The 26,450-nt window shown below is 38.2% G+C and overlaps 1 protein-coding gene across 1 annotated transcript in view; it reads right to left on the bottom strand.

Annotated features, from left to right (window-relative positions):
• nphp4 (nephronophthisis 4) overlaps positions 1 to 26,450 on the bottom strand; it is a 186,137-nt gene that overhangs the window by 80,820 nt on the left and 78,867 nt on the right. The gene's annotated exons all lie outside the window — the stretch shown is intronic.

Here is a 26,450-nt window from a genome sequence, read left to right as displayed (position 1 = left end):
AATAGTCTAATCAGACTCAATGAATTATGCTAAGCTATGCTAAAAGTGGTATCGCCAGACCCGGAGATCAGCTGAATGGATTTCAAAAAGGTAAAAATCAAATGTTTAACTCTAGGGGAGCTGGAAAATGAGCATATTTTCAAAAAAGTGGAGTGTCCCTTTAAGCTATGTGAACACAGCCAGCGACTAGCAATGGCAGAGCACCACTATGTCATTCATTCCATTAAAAGCTTGGCGACGCAAGCGACAATGACCATTGGCGACAGAAAGTGCATGTGTGCGACATGACATAGTTAAGAAATGTTAAGTGACTTTTGGGAGCGACAACCAATAAGTCAGTTACTAAAGGGAAGGACACTCATTTGTTTATAAAGGTTTGTAGAAAAACTGAATTTGGATGTCTCCTAATGACCTTATTAAAACGGGCAACAGTGACACAAAGTCATTGGCAATATGCATACTGCAGTTAGGTATTAATAGACAATTGGGGGTAAGTTTAGCAGAAAAAGGGCTTATGGTTAAGATGCAAATTTTAAGCATCCTATCACTGTTTATAAGTCCCGGACAACAGGTTTAAATGCATGCAAGGTCAAAAAACACTGTAATTTTCTCAAAATATACATTTAAAATTACCCCATTTCTCAGAGATCCCCAAACGATTTGTGTGAAGCCGTTCAACGACTCAGTCTGCCTAAACCCCACCTTTCAGTAGCCTACTCTGCTCTGATTGGTCAACTGACAGAGTCTCCGCACAGACCAGAGATCAGTGGCACAGACCAACAATAGTGCAACATGTAATGACCTAGTGCTAACAGGATTTACTGAGAAGACATAATCGACATCAATACATATCATTCATCATTAATCCAAGCAATAAAAACGACAACAGAAACTAAAGTTTTTACACATTTAATGTATGTAAGCTAACCGGGCAATAGCAAAACCCTAAGTGCAACATTCGTTAGCCGCTTGCTAACCTGACTCTCTGATAGTATATTAAGAGTTTAAACACCCACATCAATACACATCATTCATCATCAGTCCAAGTTATAAAAACGATGGCAGACATTAACATTTTTACACTCATTTAAGCGAGTGTAACTTAAGCTAACCGTGACACATTTTAACCGCAACACGCGTTGCTATAGCGCAGCTTACTGATAAGACATTACAGTAAAATAGACATTTTAGAACACTCGAGGGAAAAATAAACACAGTGTAATAATCATACTTACAGGTTGTGGAAAGGAGACACATGTTGTTCCAAATAAAGTGGGTACTGAACCATCTTTCATTGCCAAACGTTTACTAAATCCCTTCATGAAAAATACATTTTAACCAGTGATTCTTTACAGACAAACGTATAGTAAATCCCTCCTTGAAAATGTAATTTTAACCACTGATTCTTTATATCTTCTTCCTTTGGTAGTGAAACTGAAAACACAGTGTGATATGATGTTTACACACTAACTAGCTGTGGGCCGGTCATAGTTTTCGTTTCTCCCGCGGGCAAGGCTGTAGGCGGAGATTATTATGCAAAGTGTTCGTATAACGTGGATAAAGACAGGCAGGAGATTCAATCCATATGATGACTCATTTCATCGATTCAGAGTCGACTCCCTACTTTAGAAGCTAATAATTTAATTATTTGTGCACTTTTTGGTTCAACTACTTTGTACATTGTTTACATTGATGGACAGGTACATGACACACTGCAATACAGGTCATTGTCGATTTTAGATCTGTGTGCTCTTTAATAGAAAGGTTTATTAAGATATCTTATAGACCGTTTCATCTGGCGCATGTGCGGTGACGCGATAAGCGTCTGGTCTGAACTTTACTTCCGGTTTCTGTTTGTTTAATTGTCTGACTAGTTGCTGAAACTGAACTCTTAAACAAATATCTCTTCGGAATTACAAATGTTTTGGGTTCCTATGTAATTTAATGCTATATAAACTACTTTAAAAGGACTTCGTTGTTATTTATTCTTCGCGGAGTTTACCGGAAGTTACGTGAGGACCACGAAAGCTGCTTGTTTATGTTGTTACTGCTGAAACCGTCTATATACAGTCGCTCCAGAAAAAGGCGGTTATGTGATCGCATGATTCAAAGCATAATCAGCCATAGTCCGCAAATTTATGCGGGGGTATTTTTCAATACGCCGCACTTTCGCAGCATAAATTGCAGATTTCTGTGTGCAAAATATGCGGGGCTTGCATGATTTCATAATCCCCGCATTTTCGTAGCAAAAATCACATATATCTTATCAGAAAGTTGAAAAATTTTGCATTTACTTCACACAAGCACAGCCAATGTCCCCTGTTGCCATAGGAACGTTATGAAGTGACGTGATTATGTAATGTGAACATCACTGAAAAGCTGCAAAAGCTGCAAACAGCATAAAATTGCATAAATATCCCGCATATTCCATTGCATTTTTTAAGAAAATGTGCTGCCAGGATTTTTGCCCGCAACAATTCCAAAAAAACTCTGCATTTTTCTGAAAGGACTGTATAGACGGTTTCAGCAGTAACAACATAAACAAGCGGCTTTCGTGGAAAACACGTAACTTCGGGTAAACTCCGCTAAGACGAAATAACAACAAAATCCGTTTTAAGTAGTTTATTTATATAACAAGCAAAATAAACAACACGTAGATTACATAGGAAACCAAAACATTAGTTTTTTTCGCCGAGGTATTTATTTACGAGTTCAGTTTCAGCAATAAGTCAGACCATTTAAAAAACAGAAACTGGAAGTTAAGTTCGGACCAGACACGTCCAACGTCACTGCACGTGCATCCAATGAAATGGTCTATATACATTTCAAAAAGTAGGTGCAACGTTCTTTACAGTCAAAAAAAAAATGTCTAAAGGGAACTACTGAAATAAAATGATACCAAGATGGCACACCAATATGAAATCATGAGTTCTTTATCATGAGTCTTTTTGACTGCTTTGAGGAATTGTATTACAGATGATAGATCTCACAAGTTTACAAAGTTATCCTGAAACTCGTTCAAGTTCACTAAGCCATATGCGGTAAACCAGGACCCAGATCTCATACTTTGGCCTGTGCTTTCGTACTACTACAGCACACCACGAGAGACTGTAAACTGCTCACATCAGACGAGTAATTGGACAGTGATTTCTTATTTGGAAACGGTGCTGCCAAAAACACTTTCAAGAATGAAACATCAACAGTCGTTATCATCACATAGACGAGAAACATATCGCATTTTTGTCTCCTAATATGTACACGTGCACATGCAGGCAATCAGAGAAGAGAAAGTGAAATAAAATAAAGATGACTGATAAAATGAGAAAGAGAGAGAGAAAGAAAAAATTGAAGGGTGAACTGAGACACCTCTCGGCTTAGCTACGATCCCGTGGGATCAGGCATTAAAGGCAATCAATAAATGAGCTGGTCAGGCTCAGCTCTCCGTAATTAATCATGATAGAAAAAGAGCGAGAGTGAGCGAAGAAATTATTCAAACCACCCACCCACCTCAACCCCTCCCTTCATATCCACCACTCTCTCTCTCTCAGGTTTGATGTATCTGGCCGGTGATATATAGCCTGTATGGTAAATACTCTCCACTTCAGCAAAGGCCGTTAATACAAGAGCTTTATCTCTCTCACCGAGATGTATTTCACACTTCATAGGATGAGAGCAAGGGGCCGAGTGAGGGAAGGAAATCCAATGAAAGGGACAGTGAGATTTACCATCAGCTTTACCAATAGGTACAACAGTTCCTCGGTCTCTCACTCTTATGGCACTTTCAGAACTAAGTACAAACATCTAAAATATATTTTGTTATGATCCTCTAAAGCAAAACTTGTTTACAGGGGTAACACTAAGATTTCCCTTGACAACCATAAACAAGTGCACAAGGCAATACTGCAGAAAAAGGGAAGAAAAAAAGATTTTAAGGTGGACTTACTGTAATGCCTACATATGATAATAATATATAACACTAGGAAGAGAAAGAGAGAGAGAGAGAGAGAGAGAGAGAGAGAGCGCAAGAACCCTCCCTGGTGTAAAGTAATGCACTCATACATCAATGACACACAGGGAGAAGAACATCACTCATGCTGGGATATGAATTGGTAACTACAGTATATTTAAAAAAAAATGGAATGGCTACATACTATCTTCCAGTACTATAAAGGCCTAACCTCAATATAAGGAGACAATTCCTTTAAATCCTTACCTGATCCTAAAATTCCCCAACGTTTGATCCCACTGACAGTGTGTAAAGTTGGAGATAAACGCTTCTAGATAATTTCCCCTGAATCCCTCTTGTCAGATCCTGAGCTTGTTCTCTCATTGGAGTCAACACAATTTCATTTTGGAGTGCTTGCAGTTTGGAAAGCGCTTTTGGGGAAGCTGATGCTGAATACCTCTCTGGATTTGACTATTGACTGGAAAGTCTTTAATATACTGTCACAATGAAATAAGAAATTGAAATTAAAAACTTTATTTTTTTAATATTATGGTATTGTTTCATGTGCTTTCATAATCTTTAATCAAAACTGCAAATCTGCTCCCGTCCTCCAAACGATCTATTTACTTCTTTTCTTTAGCGAGTGGGCAGGGCCTGGGAAATGATCGCAGTGATTAGCAAATAACAACATGACCCAACTTCCAAAGATCCAATCAATTGAAGGGGTGTTCATAAGACTGATACGACACCTTCATAATCGTGACATGACACGTGTCATGAACATGAAGGAGATTTTATGCACATTTAATGACAACTGTTATTAAGTGTCATTTGTTCAATTATGGCATTTTTAATGCAAAGATGACATTGTTCAAGATGTCTTTTTTATGACAACTTGACATAAATCAATACATCATAACTTGTCATAATTCTGTCATAAACATGACATAGCAGAATAATTATCAAACTTAAGAAACTACCTATAGCTTTGTGGGTTAACATTACATTAAAGCAGTAATTCTTAAAGTGTGGTCCGCGGACCACTAGTGGTCCCCCAAACACCCCCAGTGGTCCGCCAAAAGATGACCTAAACTTGGTGTTTATACAATCGTCACTTATTTAAGTAGATTTTTCATATTAAGCTGCAATTCATTTCACATTTACTTTTTCAAATGAAATAAAATTCATATAATAATTTTTGAACATAGCATTGCATTTGTGTTTAAAAAATTACATATTAAACTTAAATTTAGCTTATCCTTCCTATTTTGTTGTTTTTTGGGGGGCATGTTAGAGTGGGATTCTGTTAGGTGGTCCTCAGAAAAAAAATGGAAGATAAAGTGGTCCTTGGGCTGAAAAAGTTTGAGAAACACTGCATTAAAGTCATTTAAATGTCATTAAGTGTTACCACTCTGTCATATAGTTTTATAAAAGCTTCATGAATATTTTTCTTGACCTCAATTACAGTGGTACAAATTGAACTTGTCATTAAAATGTCAATTAGTGTCAAACACATAAAAAACGGACAACTTGAACTTCTGAAATTTTCTAACATAAAAGGAAAAAAAATGTAATTATTAAATTAATGTAATTAACTGTTTTTGCAGCAATATGGACACAACGCTATGTACTGTTTTCATTTAAATATACATATATAATTTTATCAATTTTAATTAGTATTATTATTATTATTATTGGATCATTGATTTTATTTCTCTAACACCTTAAGGAAACTTAAAAAAAAACATTAAAAATTAAAGAATATTTATGATGCTGTTATGAAATTATTTGACCGAGTATAAACACTAAATGACATTTTAAAGACAAATTCAATTTTTATCACTGCTAAAAAAAAGTGTTCAGTTATGTTGTCTTGGTAATGTCAAGTTGTCATGACAAGTTATGATGTATTGGTTAATGTCAAGTTCACTGAAAAAAATGATTCATTCATTTTATTCATTTTTTTAAGGTAAGTGGTTGCAATCAATTTATTTAAGCTACATTTAAAGGGATAGTTCGGCCAAAAATAATATTAAACCCATGATTTACTCTGTTCGAGATGCATATGTCCATCATTTTTCAGACGATGACATTTTCAGATATTTTAGAAAATGTTTTAGATCTTTCAGTTAATTAAATGTGAAGTTACGGGGTCCACGACCTTCAAGTCCAAAAAATGTTTTTTTGGATTTATTTTGTGAAGGATGGATGCATATTTTTTTGGCTTGAAGGTCGTGGACCCCGCAACTTTACATTTAATTAACTGAAAGATCTAAAACATTTTCTAAAATAACTGAAAATGTGTTCGTCTGAAAAATTATGGACATATGCATCTCGGACAGCTTGGGGGTGAGTAAATCATGGGTTTAATATAATTTTTGGCCGAACTATCCCTTTAAACAAAAAATTAGTAAATTAAAATATAATAAAAAACTTTTGTTTAAATGTAGCTTAAACCATTTACCTTAAAAAAAATTAGTAAATTGAATTAATAATTTTTTCAGTGATGTCATAACAAAGACATCTTAAACAATGTCATATTTGAATTAAAAATGACATAATTAAACAAATGACACTTAGTGACAGCTGTCATAAACATGCATAATATCTTCATGTTCTTGACAAATGTCATGATTATAAAGGTGTCATGTCACCCCTTCAAGTAAAGTGTTACCCATTTTTCTCATTTCAGAAGTCGTTTCACTTGAAAGACGGGGAAAATAAGATGGAAGATCGCTCATTCCGTTTCATTGTGACTCTACATGCTATTCAGAAAATAAGAAATGCAATTGACATGGAAACATAACATCTTGGAAGGCTCAGGGGTATCTGGAATAATAAAACATATTTAAAATGAAGTAGAAAAAGGCAGTAGATCAGAGCAAAAAGGACAGAACAGCAATAAGAACATGACCTGAATTTTCATAAAAGGGAGATTGAAATGTAGTTAGGGAAATAAGTCACCATAAGCATCCCTTTGCATAACCTTTATGAAAATGTCAGGAGAGTTTATTCATTACAATCACATCAAGAAATAGAAATGCAAGCACAACTGTGCACAAAAGCACAGTGATGAAACACCCATAACTACAGGAGTGAAATGGTATTGCGTAGGATTTCAACATGTTCAGGACAATCCCAACAGACACGTGCCTTTATCAGTAAGAAAGTAAAAAAGATCAATCAAATAACCTTGGGCATGAAACATAAGCAATAGCATGTCACCGAGTCAGAATGTTTACAAAACATCCAGCTTTCAGCCATCTAAATCAAAGCCATGCAGATTATTCCCACTGCCAACTCCTAGAACACATTGAAACTGCTGGTTTTGATAACAAGCCGAGCTATTAAAGTGGCTGGTGGTGTGGATGTTGGAATGAGGCTCTGGGCAGGGGTGCTGGACTGCCTTGAGCTTCAGCCCAGTGTGAGAAACTGTCAGCGGGTGTGCGCTATGCTACATTGAGGCTGCCAGCAGGACTGAAGGGAAGGGGAAGTAGAGGCGGAATGTTAATGAAGTATCCATGCTTAAGTCCAGCCGTGTAGCAAAATCCCAGGCAGAACCGCGTTGCATGCACACAAGTATCCACTTTGAAACTACTAAATAAAACATCTAAGCAGAATCTAGACTAGCTCTAAAGTTCTAGAGCTTGTGAAGCTCTGCAAAAAAGCTGAGGATTTAAATCACTTGCTGAGAATCTACAGTATTCTGGTCCTCAAAAGCATCTAAACATACTGAAAATTTATTGTTTTTGTATTATATAAAAAAATATACTGTCAAATGCATAAATGTACATGGAAAATATCAAATGGCATTTAAGCATTATTGACAATGGATGTCAATATTTATCGCGATAAACCACACCGGTGAGACTTTACTGACTTAAAGGAATATTCCATTTTCTTAAAAGAAAAATCCAGATAATTTACTCACCACCATGTCATCCAAAATGTTGATGTCTTTCTTTGTTCAGTCGAGAAGAAATTATGTTTTTTGAGGAAAACATTGCAGGATTTTTCTCATTTTAATGGACTTTAATAGAGCCCAACATTTAATACTTAACACTTAACAGTTTTAAGAGTTTCAAATGACTATAAATGATCCCAAATGAGGCATAAGGGTCTTATCTATCGAAACGATTGTCATTTTTGACAAGAAAAAAAAATCCACTTTTAAACCACAACTTCTCGTCAGGATCCAGTCGTGATGCGCCAGCGTGACCCCACGCAATACGTCATGACTTCAAGAGGTCACAGAGGACGAACGCAAAACTCCGCCCCAGTGTTTACAAATGTGTTGAAAGAGGACCGTTCCTACATTGTTGTATGTCAACTGATACTAATTAATGTCTTTGTGTCAGTTTATTGTTTACAATGGTCCGCAAATTTGCGTATTATATAACACGTGACCTCCCTACGTACCTACGCATTTACGTTAAGTTGCGCTGGACCGGACCTAGACAAAAAGTTGTGGTTTAAAAGAGCATTTTTTTTTCTTGTCAAAAATGACAATCGTTTCGCTAGATAAGACCCTAATGCCTCGTTTGGGATGCAATTGCTTAAAATTTCAAGTAAAACTTACTTTAAAAAGTGGATGCAAAAATGATGCACTATATTTGTAAGTAAATCCAGCGTATTATTTTTTACAGTGTACTTAAAAGTGTTTATTTAAGCAATATCGCTCGAGTAGGAGTGTGATGATATAGACCTGTGTCGCACGACTCCGAGAGCGATATTGCTTTTATACAATAGTTCGACGGGCACACGTTTGAAAAAAACGAAAACTAGAAAACAACAACGGAGTTATTTTAAAAGCCTCTTTGTTTGAGAACTACTTCTTCCGCCACGGATTTGAGGGCGGCCAGAATGACAGGTAACACTTTCGGCTGCTTTGAAGCTCATAACAACTCAATGGACGGAAAAGCCGTTACTTTATATTACCGTTTCTTGGTCACATAGTGTAGTTGTATGGTTAGTTTATTCTTAACGCGATACGAGCACTCGATTATTATTATTAAACTTTGTTCTTGTCAGTACTATATAAAACGGTGTTTTATAAGTGTCAGAGAGATGTTTTTGCATGCTGCTTATAAATATACCAGTGGCGATATCTCATAACATGTTTTAATAGTCACGTCACGATAAAGTAAATGATCAATGTCCACATTTAAAAGCTGCGGTGCTTACCTGCAGTTCCACGGTGTTTTCGCTTTCTGATAAGAAATATAGCTCCAGAAAAAAAAAACGAGTGTTTATATTCCTCTTTCCAAGTGTTAATCGTCCACACGATGTGACAAGACATTTCTCCCATTAACCTTAACGTTACATCCAAGAGCGCTGATCTTTGACGGAATAATAACTTCCGATTTGGGATTCACAGACTGATTTATGAGCTAACGTTAGTAAACTAATGAGACACACGGAGAGTGATTCAAAACAGCGCGGCTGTGTTTTTCCATTCAGAGATGAGCCTGCTTAGGACCTCCATTCACTAGGTGGCGGAATAATACGAAAGGTGAAGCGGTTACAGTGCCGTTATCAGCACAATATCGCATAGCTCTTAGCCAATCAGATTCGAGAACCAGAAAGAACTGTTGTATAATTATAAATATTATGCATAACAAACAATTGTTTAGTTTCACCAATTGTCTATTTATCTCTGATTTACTATAATTATATTTTACTTAAATTCACCTCCAATTGACCACATTGCTTTCTCAATATCGGTATCAGCATTAAAAACCCATATTGGTCGAACACTACTGTAGTTAAAAGTAATCAAAACAAAACACTAGAAAATGTATAAGAAAAGGACAAGCAAGTAAAACAGCTAACTAAGACTACAAGACATCAAAATATCATATATCACAATATGCATATTGTAATAGTTTGCAATAACTAATTTTACTACTTTAAAAATTCTGCATATTCAACATTTAGGTCGATGTACTGTATATAGCAGAAAAACTGATGAAATATAATAATAAAATAAGTACATTTTCAGTTTTGAAAAATATGAAGAGTTTGGTTCCAAAACGCAATCACGGAATACAAAGTAGATGAGGAAAAATAGGATGTGAATTCAACGCACCGCCATTGTTGTTTACAGTGTGTGGAATGGTGCGCTGTGATTGTTGAGCAAATTTATTGCATTCTGCAGAAAAGGAGAAGTGGCATTTATAGCATTTTGGGAAAAAAGGGAGAAAACTAAAAGCACAACCATACTGAATATCATCTATCACAAAATATTAGCAGGTTATCACATTTCACTAACTGTATAATACTGTATACACAAAATGAGTTTTCCTAAGAAGGAGAGTATAAAAATCTCTATGAGACATCAAACATCTTTAATGAGTGATGTGATGTGCACGAGAACCTCTTCACATGGCTTATGTTTCAGGCCTAATTATTACGGCAAGATACATACGAAGCTCTTCAAACGCAATTTTAAACAATGCTGCAGAGAGCATCTATAAGACTGAGCATCAAAGAGAGATCCAACCAAAGCATCCAGAGACGAGATTCACTGTAGGACATAACTAACAGGAACCCCACATCAAAGAATCAGCTCGAACAACACTGGGGTTATATCTGAAGAACATAAATGTTAACCGAACTTAAAGAGCAAACAAGCAAAAACTCTCGCCAAACGCAAGAACAGAGTAATGAAATACGGGATATTGCCCGAGGCAAAAAATGAAGCTCTTCGTGTTTATACACGAGGGTGAAGAATTAAAAACCAATTGACTGCAGATGTACAAAAACAACAGATTAAGACAGGAGACAGAATTTATCATCAGAATGTGATCAAATGTGAAGAGTCCTCACACACAAAAGTGTCTTACTACGTATTTCCATCAAGGTGAAAGATCAAACGTCTTTTACAGATGGCTACAGGCTATTTCACAGCCATCAGACAGCTGAATCTCCATAATTCATGAGGCTGGACTTCAGAGATATAATTGTAGATTTTTGGGAAATCCAAAACCAATAATACAACTGAGATCCATGAAGCACTAGACATCTAAGGGAGGTTTCATATTAGCACCTTTGGTGCACACCCGGGTCCATCATTTACGTCAGGGTTCGGTTTGTTTGGATGATGTGTAGACTGTTTTCCAAACTCGGGTGCGCACCCACAAACCGCACCGGAGTCCGAAGGAAAAGGATGGTCTGGGGTACAGTTCATGTGGATGCAATAAGGTTTGCTGCAGATATGAACACAATCAAACTAAATTGCGGAAGTGAACCGCTATTAATGAGTGTTTGTGCTCATTAACTCTTTCCCCACCAAAATATCTCGTCAATTAAGAGAAAACATTTGCATAAAAAAGTGTTCCTGATGAATTTTTAAGTTAATCTGCAATACTGTGATTATCCCCCCAATTTATGAAAAAAAATTAAGCCAAAATGTTATTTACTAATTTTAACTGTGTATGTTTTGATAATTGTTCTGAATCTGATCTCTAACAAAATTCCTGCAACTATTTTAGTTTTTGCTAAAAAAAAAATCTTTAAAGAAAAATACCCAGTTTATATGCAGAGAAAAAAATACAGATAGGATGTTTTTCTCCCGTTTTGTTTGTTTGTGTGTTCGTTGTTTGTTTGAAAGCAGAGGGTCTGTTCTTTCATTTGATATATTTGTATGTTTATATATTTTTAGAAGACAATTTTCATGTAAGAAAATTTGCTAAACTTTTGTGAGAATCTCAAAAAAAATGCTAGCGAGCAACTTTTCAAAAAATGGCTGGCAGAGAATGAGTTAAAGGGCACGCATTATGGCCTTTTTACAAGATATAATATAAGTCTCAGTTGTGCCCAAAATGTGTCTGTGAAGTTTCAGCTCAAAATACCCCACAGATCGTTTATTATAGCATGTCCAAAATGCCCCTATATGGGAGAGAGCAAAAACTCGCTGTTTTAATGTCTGTACCTTTAAATGCCAATGGGCTCACTTCCTACAAACAGACAGTGAGCGCATTCGGGGGTGTGCCTCGTAAGTCTTGAAAAGTGAAGCCTCTGGCTCTTTGATCGCCCCCTGGTGGGTGGCTGCAGTCAAGTCATAAACCCCGCCTCTCTATTCAAACGAATGGGACTCTGCTCTAAATAAAAAAAATTATTTATACTTCCAATAAAAGTTTCCGAAAATGGTTTTGGTCCTTTCAGGTAGTTGATATCACGCTGATATATGTTCAAGTGTTCATTTTTGTGATAAGTTTAATTTTAGCTAGTAATTTCATGCTATAGAAACGTGACTTATCGTTATGATTGCTGTGGTTGAATTGGGCGTGCGAGCATTTAGCTGGAAGTTTGATACCGCGGCTCCGCCTCTGGCTCCATGGATGATTCCTTCTGCGCATGCCTTGGCTCCAAACTGACATTTTTACGTAACATGGCAGCGACCATGGTCGGACATTTTTAGCTTCAATTCATTACAATGGAGGGAGGCGACGTCGCGTCGTCCATCTTTTTTTACAGTCTGTGGTGCATTCAGTTAATGCTGCGTTTACACCATCCGCGTTTGAGGCGTCAAAAATCGTGTCTAGTTTGCTGCTTGAACAGTTTGAATGAACTCGGGCGTCTAGAGTGAAGTAGACGCGCGGAAAAAGCAAGCACTTGATGGCGTCAGAGGCAAAATATGCTTCTTGTGGGAGGGGCAAGTGCTATGCGATTGTCTGTTTGCAAGATGGCTGATGTTGATTGTGCATTTATCGAGAGAGTTAACGGTTTGTATTTGGTCACCTTCATATACGGGGATAATAGTTTAAAAAACGTCGGAAATGCCGCGGGTCGATAAACGTCACGTGACTCAGAAGTGAAATGTGTATTTACAACTTGCCAGGTTGCCCAATGTCCTCACTGACACTCTTCCAAGCGAGGTCCTTTTTATTCATGTCTCTATAGAAATAAGAACTTGTGTCGTATAGCTCCGGGTGACTGCTCACGGACAATATCAAGCTTTCCTTCATGTTAAATGAGTGACTCCGGGCGGGGCTGCAAGGAGGCTCCTGATTGGTTAATGCGGTGCAAAAATCTGCCAAAGTTCAAATTTTTCAACTCGGGCATCAGCCGCAAATTTGCGTCAAACGCAAAATGCACAAAAAGACATGCGAATGAGGCGGAATAGCGTCCACCACGCTGCACTTAACACCTAATTCGCGCCGCGAGACCTCCAGACACGCGTCAACGCGTCATAACATTGACGGTCACTTACGCATGACGCCTCTACCGCGGCTGGTGTAAACGCAGCATAATGAGACTGCTTTGGTCTAATGGGGATAAAAACAAGAAGGGGTGGACCCTTTAACATTGATGACAAGCACTTGCGAATATCTGGTCGCAAGAGTGACGTGCTGTAAACATAATTTCTGTTCATTTTCTGCTAGCCTCCGCAAATCATCTGTGGACAGCCGCCTTCTTTTGTTCACTTTAAGTACTTTTGCAGCAGACAGATCCAAGTAGGTTTCTGTATTTATTCTTTGATAACAAAACCAAAGGTTTGAATAAAGAACAATTAGGATACGAACAACTCTGTCCATTTTGGCACTTTCTCTTGCATAACCGCTGCCTAGCAACATCAGCCATCGGCTGCAGCTTGATGACGCCTGTGTACCACTGTTCAGAACAAAATATTATAATGTGAACAGAGACCAGCGGGGCAAGAGGGAGGGGGAGCAATCAAACTCAGGTTCGGATCAGGAAATGATAATGTCAAAGAAGATTGAATTCTAAAAAGCTAAATATAACAAACATACTTTATTTCCTGTGTAATATTTCTCTAGTTGTACTCTGAGTTCAAAAGTAAATAACAACAAGTCCGTTGCAAATTGCTGTAGTCAGGAAAATGCTTTGCCACATCGACACTGGAGCCAGCAGAGTACTGATGAATGAAATCATCTTCTCAGACATTTGGCTGGCGTGCTTTTTGGGGACGGCTCAGCCATGTGGCAGGGTGACGGGGACAGGGCGATGCATTGTTGGCTTGCAGTGTTGATGTTGATGCCAGGCCTTCCCTCTACGCACTGCGTTGAGTCTTGCATCTTTGTTTTAAAACACAGAGATGTGTCATATGGTCTTACCACGCAGAGCCTGGTTTGAAGATCATCGGTTTAAATAATAAGAAAGATGACACCCATGAGATAAAGATTGATTCCTCACATGAGCTAAATCTAAACAGCTTAAACAGCGAGGATGAACTGTTGATCCAAGCAATCATCAGCAAAGCATTTTTAGAAATGCCTGCTGTAACCCAGATAAATAAGATCATTCACATTGCATTGTGTACAGTATGTGGGCCTTGTGCTTTAAAAGCCTGAACACTATGAGATCACTGATGTGAAATAAATTCATAAGAAAGCTGAATGCATACCCTTCTCTGTCCTGTGTTTTAAAAGACTACACACTGTGAGATTACACACACGCTCTCTCTCTCTCCACCCAATAGATGAAAAGTGAAGTACCAAACACTCCAAATGAAGGACCTGAAAATTAGGTGAAGTCTGTGGAGAGCCAGAAAGAGACAGGCAGACAGACAGAGAGGTAAAAAGAATAAGAAATAAGGTAAATGTGAAATCTATCGTGAAATAACTGGGTGGATATCACAAGCAGGAAGACCTCTAGGGAAGATGGAGGCAGACCTGCTTACAATAAACTTGCCTTCCATCTGAGATCTCCGCAATCCAACACAGACATTCAACACAGAAGCCTGTGGTGGGATCAATGCAAGCAGATGCACAGGAAAAGCGTGGCTCTTAGCGCCAGGGTGAACTCCCAGCAGGCTGGCCAGGAGATTTATGAACTCCTCAGTGGGAGAAATTGACATTCATACTAATTAGTCTACCATTGTTTCTCCATTCCCACTCTCCCTGGCAAACCCCTGGAGCGAAGGCATCAGATCCTGGGGTAGAGTGACCTCTCGGCTCGCTAAAAATAGCTGCACAATGCAGAAGACACGAGCTTTCTACCGTGTGATGTTTGATTAACATTTAATTAACATTTGTGTGACATTTCCGACAAAATGGAAAAATACAAATAAAGGAAAACGTATAAATAAGCTTTGCTGATCTGATTGGAGTCGCGGTCGTCTTTTAAATTGCACTGAAACCAGACAGTCTGTTGGAAATCAGGTCTTAATGAGGAACTAAATGAACATGGTAGACAGAAAAAGTAAGAGAGAGAGAGACAAGAAATAGAGACAGCATTAAAGCAGAAACTGAAAAAGAGAGTGCATCAAAAAAGCGCATGACATAAAAAAGCAAAGTGTACGATTTGATCCCAATTAAAACAACCACCAAGCCTTTCATAAAAAGAGATGTTGTTTGTTTGCGTTGTCACACAGATATGGGGACGCTGGCATTGTTTTTATAGTGATATATGATGGGTAACTGCACAACAGCATACAGTAATTTATATGCATGGCCATCCATGCAGTAGTTGGCCACCATTTACCCAAGACATAATTTCAAGGTGAAGTGTGTTATTTTTTATGTTTAAATTCATACATTCTCCTATCTCTGCCTTAATACCCAAAGGCAGCGGTAAGCCATTCGGATGATGTATGAGATACAGTATACACAGCAGTGCTATCAAAGCACTGCTTGTTTTGCATGATCATCCCAACTACTCCAAAATATAGTATCTTTATGGTTATAGTAACATTATGCCTAATTCTGATTTGTTCCTATATCCAATTTTATTTGACTATCGGCTTATATCATCTTTTAAAAGTATCTTGTATATGTATTTACACGAAACACCTGGCAAAGCAATTCAAGGTAGACGTACTGATCCAGAAAATCTTAAATCACAGATAAAAAGTAAAACATTGCGGTATGCAATGCACACCGAAACAATTATCATACAATGTTTAAATTAGTGCTGGGCAAAGATTAATCACAATTAATCGCAAACAAAATAAAAGTGATTTTTTTTGCATAATATATGAGTGCTGTGTGTAATTATTATGTATATAAAAATACACACACATTCATATATGTATTTAAGAAACATTTACATGTTTATATATATTTATTTTGATTTTTATATATTCTACATGATATATAAATGTAAAAAAGGTTATATAAATAAAAAAATCTGAAATGAATATATGTATGTGTGTCCACCTGTTTTTTAACGTAAATGTGGGTGCCGCCATCTTTGAGCTTTCCTGTTTATGACTTCCGGTGAGCCACAAAAGCTAATGGTAGTCTATTGCGAAGGACACAAGTGTGCCGTTTTGACTGGCTGTTTAATGTTTAATATAAAATCCAGGAAGACTGACATAATTTGTACAGTTAGGGGTTGCCATAATAGCTAATACAAACACAGTACATATCTCTAAAAAACATTTGTTTTAACCATAATCCATGCACAAGAACTGAATGTGTATGTGGCGCACATCCACTCATGACCTGTATTTACAAATCCATCCAGTAAAACCTTTCAAAGAAACTACCAGTAAACAATAAATACAAAAATTGTTTAAAAACAGCTAATATTATGCCGATAAAAATATGCAGATTTAGCTGATTTATTTATTCTGCTTATTCAGATTAGCTGGCCAAGAGAATATATACAACATAATCTGCTTAGTTAATGTTTATAATAGTTTGTAATGTGTCTGTGCGTACTGTTGTTATGTTTTAAATGAAAAAGCAAATACTTTAAAAAGTAAGCAAATAATTTCATAAGCTCATGTCTCCACCTAGTGCGTTAGAAGCGATGTAATAATATGTTCATAAGACAAAAACAATACTCAATACATGTAGTAGTTTAATATGTTTATTATGGTTTGTTCAAATAACTTGCAATATGTTGAATGAGAAAGATTTATGTCGCCATAAACAAGTCCATAAAAAATTGCTGTTTGAAAAAACCTCACACCAGAGGGACATTTGTGACATTTTACACCAGCCCCTGAAAAGTTAAAAACGCGAAGTCTTGGTAAATTCCATGTACGAACACTCGACAGACTTTCCCATTGTAAAGATACTGGTATGTCTCTGTGCTTTTATATTTGCGCATTGAAGACCAGTCACCTCCGATCAGCAACACGAAATGATTGAATATATCTTCATATATCAAGCCACTTCTTAATTTCATCCTCACACTGATTCATACATGGCATGTGTAGTAAATATTAACTGTTTAAATCATGTTTTATGCGTGCTCCCACTACACTGTTTTCTACCGGCTGGCTATAGGCTTTATGCCAAGCTGCACTACTTCCTGAACTTCAGCCAGCTCCTTGTTTCCTGGCTGCAATTATTGGACAAACTGATTAATCCAGGTGTGTCTGATTGTTGTTGTTGTGACTACTGAGGTCAGGCACACCTGGATTAATCAGTTTGTCCAATAATGGCAGACAGGAAACAAGAAGCTGGCTGAAGTTCAGGAAGTAGTGCAGCTGGGCAGCTCAGTAAGTAGTGCAACCGGAAGTCTCGCACAAGAAGGGAAATACGTCACATCACTTACTTCCACGTTCGAGAAAAAGGTGGATACTATTTATAATAATTAAACGCAGTACACACACACACACAAATATATATATGTATTTTTTTGTATGCGATTAATTGCGATTAATCTTTGCCCAGCACTAGTTTAAATACATTATTATACAGCTTTATTTCTGTAACAAGACATGAAACTTTAGCATTATTTCAGTAAATTGGCCTGTGGTCCGTTTTTTCCTGCAAACATTTTGCTGGGTAATATCCAATCTGTTAGAAAACAAAATCGGAATCAATTTGCTTCAAACATGCAGTGTAAATGCGCCCTATTTGGCCAATGGGGCACTCTCAGATAAAAGGTACATAAGGTACAAAGTTGTCACTGGGCCATTACCTTTTCAAAATGTACACTTCTGTACCTAAAAGGTACATACTGGTACCTCAAAGGTACATATCAGGTACCATCCCAGTGACAATAAGGTAAAACTTTTGTACCATTCCCTAACAGTGTGTGATTTTGGGATGAGATTGTCTGACAGGTGAATCGTTCCGGAAACCTGTAATTATTTTTGCGATTCCGACACATTTGTTTTGCGCGGAAATTACACATTTCACTTTAGGTGAAATTGAGCTTTCCCCATCATTAACTCATCTCTCAGACCCAGAGTTTGACACAGCCAGATGTCACACTCGCAAACAAGAGAAATATCTTTTCCAAAACAAGGAAGCACAATTTAATCAGCACAGCTCAGTTGTGAGAATAAATCATGCTACTTACCAGGGCATGTAGCAGCGGTGTTGTAAAAGAGCTGAATGTCGGCGGTAAATCAATCGAAGGGGCTTCATTGATTTTTGCTCCAACGATATTGGTGCTTTTAGAGTGTTGGTTAAGCTTCTCATCTAAGATTGTTTGATATGGAACATTAGCTTACCTATAGCATGCGTCAACCGGTCATCTTCATTTTCATTTAGTGCTAAAAGATGCTGTGATGGGTCACAGTGTATTTACAAAGTTGTTCTTTTGCAAATTATTTCACCCACAACCTGCATGGTCTTTTTGGCCTTCATGATTTTCATATGCTTAATTAGGTTGTATCTTCCTTTTTGGTGATTAATCACTCTTTTTTCACTCAGTTTAAACCTCCATCTCATGGTGTTTCCCAGCTTTTGAAACCGTGTGAAATGGCTGTCAAATCCAAACAGATAATTATCCCTGTGAAACTCTCCAGGTGAGCGCACGACCATATGGTGAGAACTTCGCACATCCACCATTGCCTTAATAAAATTTGTTCATGCAAATGAGAGGTTAAAGATCAACTTACATGATAGGCCATTGTTATCCCAATACATTTATACTACTGTATAGCCACACCAAGTCTAGCAACAGCATCAGAAACTATGTTTCTGTGAGCGTGTCAAGAACCGTTTCCATCGCATTCATTACTACAAATCACAATAACCTGTCCGGCTGCGTTCACCATTTCTCCAGGCCTCAGAGGAGAGCCTCTTTTCACTCCAACATCAGTGTCTTTTTACGAAAGCTGCTGTAACACAAATTATCTACTGGCCGCAGGACAGAGGCGGGGAAGTCTCGTCTCCGGCTCACTCTCCATTATCCATGAGTCACTGCTGGTGGCAGGCCGGCAACAAAACCCCGGCTGGGAGCGGGCCTGTACCAGAGCATCTTGCGATGCTTTATTACATTACCGCAGCTTAACTGACAGTAGCAGATCTGGAAACGGTAAAAGCAGCATTTTAGAGCGAATACGGGTCTTGTTTGTGCAGAACGTTGGAAAATTGGTGTTGACAGACCGGCATTAGGAGCTATCTGGGTGGGGATCAGCTGTCAGTCTTGTACAGCTACAACTCGAAGCGAGAGCAAAAGAGAGATAGAAAGCAGCATGTGAGAATTTATGGTGAAAATAGACTGTGTTCGGTTATTTGATCTAATTGTGATCTTAAGTCACAGATTTTAAGTGAACCTTTTCCTTTTAGAGGCCATTCGTATCAAGTTGCGAACAAGTTTATTTTAAAGAACATCAATGGTCCGATTCACGATTTTACATTTCCTTTGGTGTGTAGGTGTGTATTAATACATGTTATACTACGGGTCCGTTGAATGCTGGAACCTAATTGGCTGATGAAACTTCTGAGGTGTGCAATTATTTTATGGGAAACGCACAGGGAATGTAGTTCCAGGCAGCTCAATTGACCGCATTACAGTTCCACGTCACTTCGCATAGTTAACTGTAATAACGGACTAACAAAAACAACATGACAGACAATCTTGAGGCAATAACAGCACTGTTTAAAGATGCACAGAGGTAGCCTCGTTCACACAATCTCTCTCTTTCTTTCTTTCTCTTTCTGTGTCTCTGTCGACCTCTTTCTAATAACTTCATTAATAACTGCATTACAATGCTATCAAGGCCTCAAGCCTCCATTGGCAGCTTTAAAATTACGTCTTGGAACAAGCAAAAGAGCCGTTGAATGAGACGCGGAAGAAATGAGACTTAAATTTTGTATTTAAGTACAAAAACCGGACAAATCCCTTTAAAAATATCATGTGATTGATGTCTTGAGGTGTGGTAACCGTAGTATAAGTGGAATAATTGACTCTTGGCCGTTAAATTATTGAAAAATATGCATATTTTTTAAAAATAATTAAACGGCCCGTCGTAAATTATTCTTTACTTAAAGATGCGCAAAAGGTACAAACCCCAAAGTAAACGATGACGCAAGTTATCGTCTCCCAAAGTAAATGTCCTTTCTTGGACTACAACAAACACACGGATTGTAGGCAACAATTTACTTCCTGGGATTGGTGATGAAGTAAAGACCGACATTATCATAATTCCTCCCGCTTTGGACTCACAGCCTGTAAGTTAACTCCTGTTAGCACTGCATTGTGCGCAAATCTTTCAAACATGGTAATGAGCGTCACATTTCCGACGGACGTCAGAGGTATTCAGGTCAATCACAACGTACAGATTAGCTGGCCAATCAGGGACACAAAGCTTTTCAAAACCGTGCGTTTCAGGAAGAGAGTGAAATCTGGAGCTACAAAAATGTGGAAAATTATGTGTTTTTACCACGCAAACACATAAACATACCAAATACAAAATAACGTTGTTTTTTAGCAATGAAATAGTTGCTCTTTAAATGTAGACATGTGGCTAGCGCACCCAAATAAACAATCAACTTGGGCATAAAGCGGTGGGTGAGTGTAGGCAGCCTAGGGACAGCAACCTTTAACCTGATGGCATGACGACACCGGCCTTGTGGCCCAAAAAACAGGTTCTCTCGGTCCTCCTGATTAGCCAATCCAGGCCTGACTATACAGACAAATGAAATGATTAATTATAATATTTTATATTAATTAAAAAAAATTCTATTATCAAGTCGAAAGTCATTTCAACATGATGTGAATGCACAACAAATGTGTAAAAAAAAAATGATTATAGCAGTCTTAGCCTGAGCTAAATGAAATGACTGCTGTCAATCGCGATGACGGGGATTCTAAAAAAGGCTCCTAAATACGGTTAAGCAAACCACAAACAAAATCTGATCAGGGTAATGCAGAGAGGCATATAAGAGAGATGGCGTTTTTAGCTCAGAGGTTTGGCTGATTGAGATTCTCTCTGCTCAAGATTTAAGACTACAAGCCTCTTTTTGCTGAGTCAAAGCAGATCGTGCCAAGTAAGCAGTTCATATTTCTCTTTCTCTCTCTGTCACTCTTACCCATACTCAATCTCTCTCCTACTCCCTCCCTTTCACTTAAAGTACACTGACGTTTCTCAAGGGGGAACTCACTGCAAATGAATGCGCCCAGTGATGGTGCAGTGTAGATTCCCAATTCCCAAAATCAGGTAAGGACGTAAACATGTCGGAATTACTTTTATGAAAGAAATTCGCTTGATTGTCGCACAATTTCCCTTTTGAGTGCTCGTTCGTGTTAGATGTATTAGACTACTGTAATCTGGCCCATTTAACAGAGGACTATACATCATCACTTTACCTCGAATGGGCTCTTTAAAATGCTGAAAGTGCTCTTGACTACACCGCGTGTCTGGATATACGCCCAGTTAAAATGCTCTTCCACATCATTTGATCATCATTTGATGAATAACTGCTGTCATGATCATTTGAAAATGTACACAAACATCCTTTTAAAATAACATTTTGTTTACCACCTGCCTTCTGTAAAAGCGCAACACTAATCACACCACTCAGTGTCATGAATAAAGTGCTATATATAATAGGCTTCATTTCCATAGAAGGGAGGCGTTATTGTGCACGGCACAACTGTTTGGCAAACTTGCTTCTCTATGCAGCTTGGGAGAGTTCCCAGAACAGCGCAAGTTTATACCCAACTCGCATATACATTCCAACTTTCTACTTGTCAAGAAGTCATTTTTACAGTTTCCTTGCCACCATCCTCTTTTCTTTTATCGTCTCTCTGAAATTTTTGATCAGGCTGAGAGTATCGGCCCAGTGAACCCTGCGATAGGAGAGTGAGAAACACAAGCGTGAAAAAGCCACTTCACAATTCCCCAAATTCTCCAGTCCATGCCTGTCAAACAGAGTTTGAAAGTTTACAGCAATGTCCTTTGAAAAGTGTACTTTGGGTGTCTGGTTTGCGGTCGATTTGCTAATTAGTCACAGACTTTATGTTCTTCCATTCAGCAAATCTATCAGACCATATTAAGGGTGTAATCGCAAAAGGTGAGATGCAGTAAACACAGTATGAGTGAAACATCGTCTGCACCCAGCTCTCTTTATTACCCGATTCTGTTTATGTACTACACAGCTCCACCTACTGGTGAAAGGGTACATTTTGGACCTGATATGAAAGAGGCAGAAATGCCATCATAAGCCATTACAAGCCATTAAAAGGGAACCAGAGTGCACACATGCATAAAAGCAGGACACCTATGTATACAAATGTATATAAATATATACTATTATATGTAATGCAAACACTTTACATACAGTGGGGTTCACTAATGTGCAAAACCTCTATTTTGCAATTCTAGTATTTAAAGGTGCCAAAGAATGCATTGAAAAAAATCTGTTAAATTGTTTTCTGATATCTACAGAGAAGGTATGTGGCTTTATTAAGTGCAAAAATTATCCAGAGATGTGTTTTACATCTCCATATACAACCCTAGGATTTGCCCATGAATAAATTGTCTATTATTACCTTATTTGAAAGGGTCATTAATAATGTTGAGCTCTGCTCTGATGGGCGGTTTGTCAGAGCAGGTCTGTGAATAGCTGTGTGTGTGTAAACAGACTTTATGTTTGAACCTGTAAATACAGAGTTTGAGGAATAATCAATTGTTTAGAGATTGTTAACGGACATTTCTGCGTGGTAAGTTTGTAGCCTGGTTGCCAGACGAATTAACATTGTAGGCTGGAGAAAATTAGGTCTGGAGTCGCTCAGTTGTGGCGCTACTATGCTTGAACAAAAACTGTTGAACCAATCAAATTGTGGAAGGGAGGGCTTTATACGATGATGGACAGACGATCAACAGTAACGTAATCAACCACGTGATCAAAGAGCACTTGTGTTGAATCTATTTACAACAAAGATGACTGAGATATGGAGAATTGAGATATGATTATCCTGCCATCAAGTCTGTTCTAGAAATATCGACAGCGCATAGATTTTAAAAGAGGAACAGAGAAACACGATCAATACATTTGTTGATCGGAAAGATGTTTTTGCCGTCCCTCCTACCGGGATTCGGCAAAAGTTTGATTTATCAGCTGACTCCGATGGTCGCTAAGAAAATGGGGCACAATGAAAATTGGCAACTTGGCGTGCACGTGGATATAACTTGCGGTCGTAACCAGCTCCTTTTCAGAAGTCCATGGATGAAGTTCATCTAACTTATGAATGGCAAGAGATAGTACGCCCGTATGACTTAACTCACAATGTTGTGATATGAATGAAATGTTGTAAACATAGTAGGTGTCGATGTACATTCGCTAATTCAGACTTAGTATAATCATAATGTTAGTGTCATTGTAGCGAAATAACTAGCAGTTCAGTCAAACTGCAAAAGACACCATTTCAACATACGTCACACACCTGGTTGCTCTTATTGTTTGTAGGTCAATCCAATTGAGTGCAGAGGCATTTTTGTCCTGGTCTGGAAATACGCCCTATAATCACAGCCCAATGGACCAGTTTCAGACTCAAATTCTGAGTAGAATTGAGTTTGACAATGTCAGGATAGTAAGTTTGTGGGGGGGGGGGTTCAGTATGGGCCTGCAAAACTTCAGCTTAAATGCTAGCATATAGAGTGGCAAGAAAAAGTATGTGAACCTTTTGGAATTTCATAGTAGCTACTTTGAGAGATAAAAACCCCTCAAACTTTTCGAGTTTGCTCTGCATAAGAAGCATACGCTTATGTGAGCCAAGCCTCGCTAAAAAGAGCTACAATCAAGAATTGATGCTTTCATAAAGCTGGAAAGGGTTACAAAGATATTTTAAAGACTTTAGTAATTCACCAGTCTACGGTTAGGCAAACAATCTACAAATAACGACTCTTTGGGACTGTTGCTACTCTACCAAGAAATGGGTGCCCAGTCAAAATGACACCAAGTGCACAACGAAGACTTATCAGTGAGGTAAAGAAACAAACCCAAATGACAGCCAAAGATTTGAAGGCATCATTGTAACTTTTTCATAAGTCTACAAAACGTAACACACTCCACAGCAGTATTGGCAAAATGTTTTGTGGACTGATTAAACTAACAATTAGGAAAAACACACAGCACTACACCTGGTGCAGAAAGGGCACGGCATATCATCATGAAAACATTATTCCAACTGTAAAGTATGGTGGAGGAAACATCATGATTTGGGCCTGCTTTGCTGCATCAGGGCTGGGCCAGCTTGCAATCATTGAAGGAAAATATGAATTTGCAAGTATATCAGACAATTCTTCAGGACAATGTCAGAATGTCTGTACGTCAGCTGAATCTGTCTAGAAGGTGGGTGATGAAAAACACCAGAGAAAGTCCACAACAGAATGGCTTCAGAAAAACAACATTCGCCTTTTGGAGTGGTCAAGTGAGAGCCCAGACCTCAACCCAATAGAGATGCTATGGATTGACTTGAAGAGGGTCATACACATGAGATGTCCAAAAAATACCACAGAGCTAAAGCAGTTCTGAGCTTGGGGGTCAACCAGATATTAATTCTAATGGTGCGTTCACACCAGGCGCGGTAGAGGTGGCAAAAACGCGCTAAGCGCATGTAGTTGGACGCTTGAACATTTTGAGATTACTGGCTTCATACGCATGTGAAATTCTAGTCATTCAAAACATTCACACAGAAATTCGCGTCATGGGAGGGGCTTCGGCGACTCTGCTGAGAATCACGTCACTACTACAGCAAGGTCCTGATTGGTTAAAGCGGAGCAGAAATCCGCCAAAGTTTCGATTTTTCAACTCGTGCGTTTCCTGCGGCAACGCTCAATTCGTGCGGAACACGCCATTTGCTCCGTGCCTACCAAGCGGCAGGCATTGACTTAACATGTAAATCGCCTGCGCTTGCCGCCTCTACCGTGTCTGGTGTGAATGCCCAGTAAGGGTTCGCAAAAATCAATGATTGAAATCAAGCTGCAATGCTCCTAATCTTACAATTAGATTATGAGACTTTAACCTGGATTTCACAGACAGAGTCACATATTTAAGAGTTTAATCATTATTAACACTACATTTTTTATTGTACACTTGACCAATCAGAATCAAGTATTCCAGAAAGTTGTGTAATAATTACAAAAATAATCCACCGCTTTCAGACGTTTACAAGAAAGAACAAGGCGGTGGGAAGAAAAGACTATGTTCCACCTGATAGCCGGTAAAATGTAAAAAAAAAACCTCTGTCTCCCCCTTGTCTCTCTCACTCTAACTATGCTGCAAGTTGGGTCGTTCTATCTTCTGGAGGTTGAGTCTCATCCCACCTTTATTAGTCACTATGATGACTTCCAGACACCTTCCTTCAACACGCTCTATAAATACACCCATAACGCAATTACTTCATCCCTCTTTGACTGTCTCTCTCTCTTTTCTCATTTCTGTCTCCTCGCTCACTCACACCATCTCAAAAGCACACCATCATCATTAGGAATTTACACACACACAGGCACACACACACACACACACACACACACACACACACACACACACACATTTCCTTTTTTAACCTCAGTCTCAGCCCAGTTTAAAATCCGCAGTTCGTGAGAGATGACACTTGTCCAACACTTCTGTCTGTCTTCTAAAACCAGGAGTTTCGACAACTTGAGAAATTCTCCTTTTCCCAAAAAAAGCATGCTTCTCAATTTGCATAAAATTGAAAATGTTCATCCTCCAGAACGATTTCAAAGTTGTACCAAAACATAAGGAGTTCTCAGTTCTCACTGAGCCGGGTTTTCACAGTTCCTTTTAACGACCTGGCGTGTGTTAGCAACCGCTAAGTTAGCGTTTAGCAGGCCTATGAAATGCCTAGGCTTTAAGATGACATTTCACCCGAGAATAAAATTACTTTGTTACAACATTGTTGATTTCTAAACCTGTATGACTTTCTTCTGCAGCACACAAAATATACTAAATAAATTGTAGTAGCCTACTTGCTTTTTGTATCCAATTACAGTAAATAGGGACTAGCAACAGCTAAGCGTCAGGAAAAGATTATTAGTGAAGAACAAATCCATTCATTTAAGAAACTTTGAATATACAATTCTGTCCAAAAGTCATAGGCCACCATGCCAACATTAGATTAGTTGTTTATGCATGGTTATAATGACCATATGACTTTATTAGAACACAACCAGAAAATACAGAAAATTTGTATGTAAACATAGAATTATAAGCGAAAGTGTCAAGTATTCAGCGTGAGCTCTCCTTAAAAACTTGAATAATAGCAGGAACCTGTAGGCGTAAATGCAATGAAACCCTAATTTCTAATTCTAATCTAATAACTTTAGTCTCCTCAACAGAGTTCAATCACCATCATTTTTCAATATTTTACTATGTTCTTA

This window comes from Misgurnus anguillicaudatus, chromosome 5 (assembly GCF_027580225.2).
Source record: "Misgurnus anguillicaudatus chromosome 5, ASM2758022v2, whole genome shotgun sequence".
NCBI lineage: Eukaryota > Metazoa > Chordata > Actinopteri > Cypriniformes > Cobitidae > Misgurnus > Misgurnus anguillicaudatus.
Note: the sequence above shows the minus strand (reverse complement) of the source record. Positions and strands in the feature narration are given on the sequence as shown.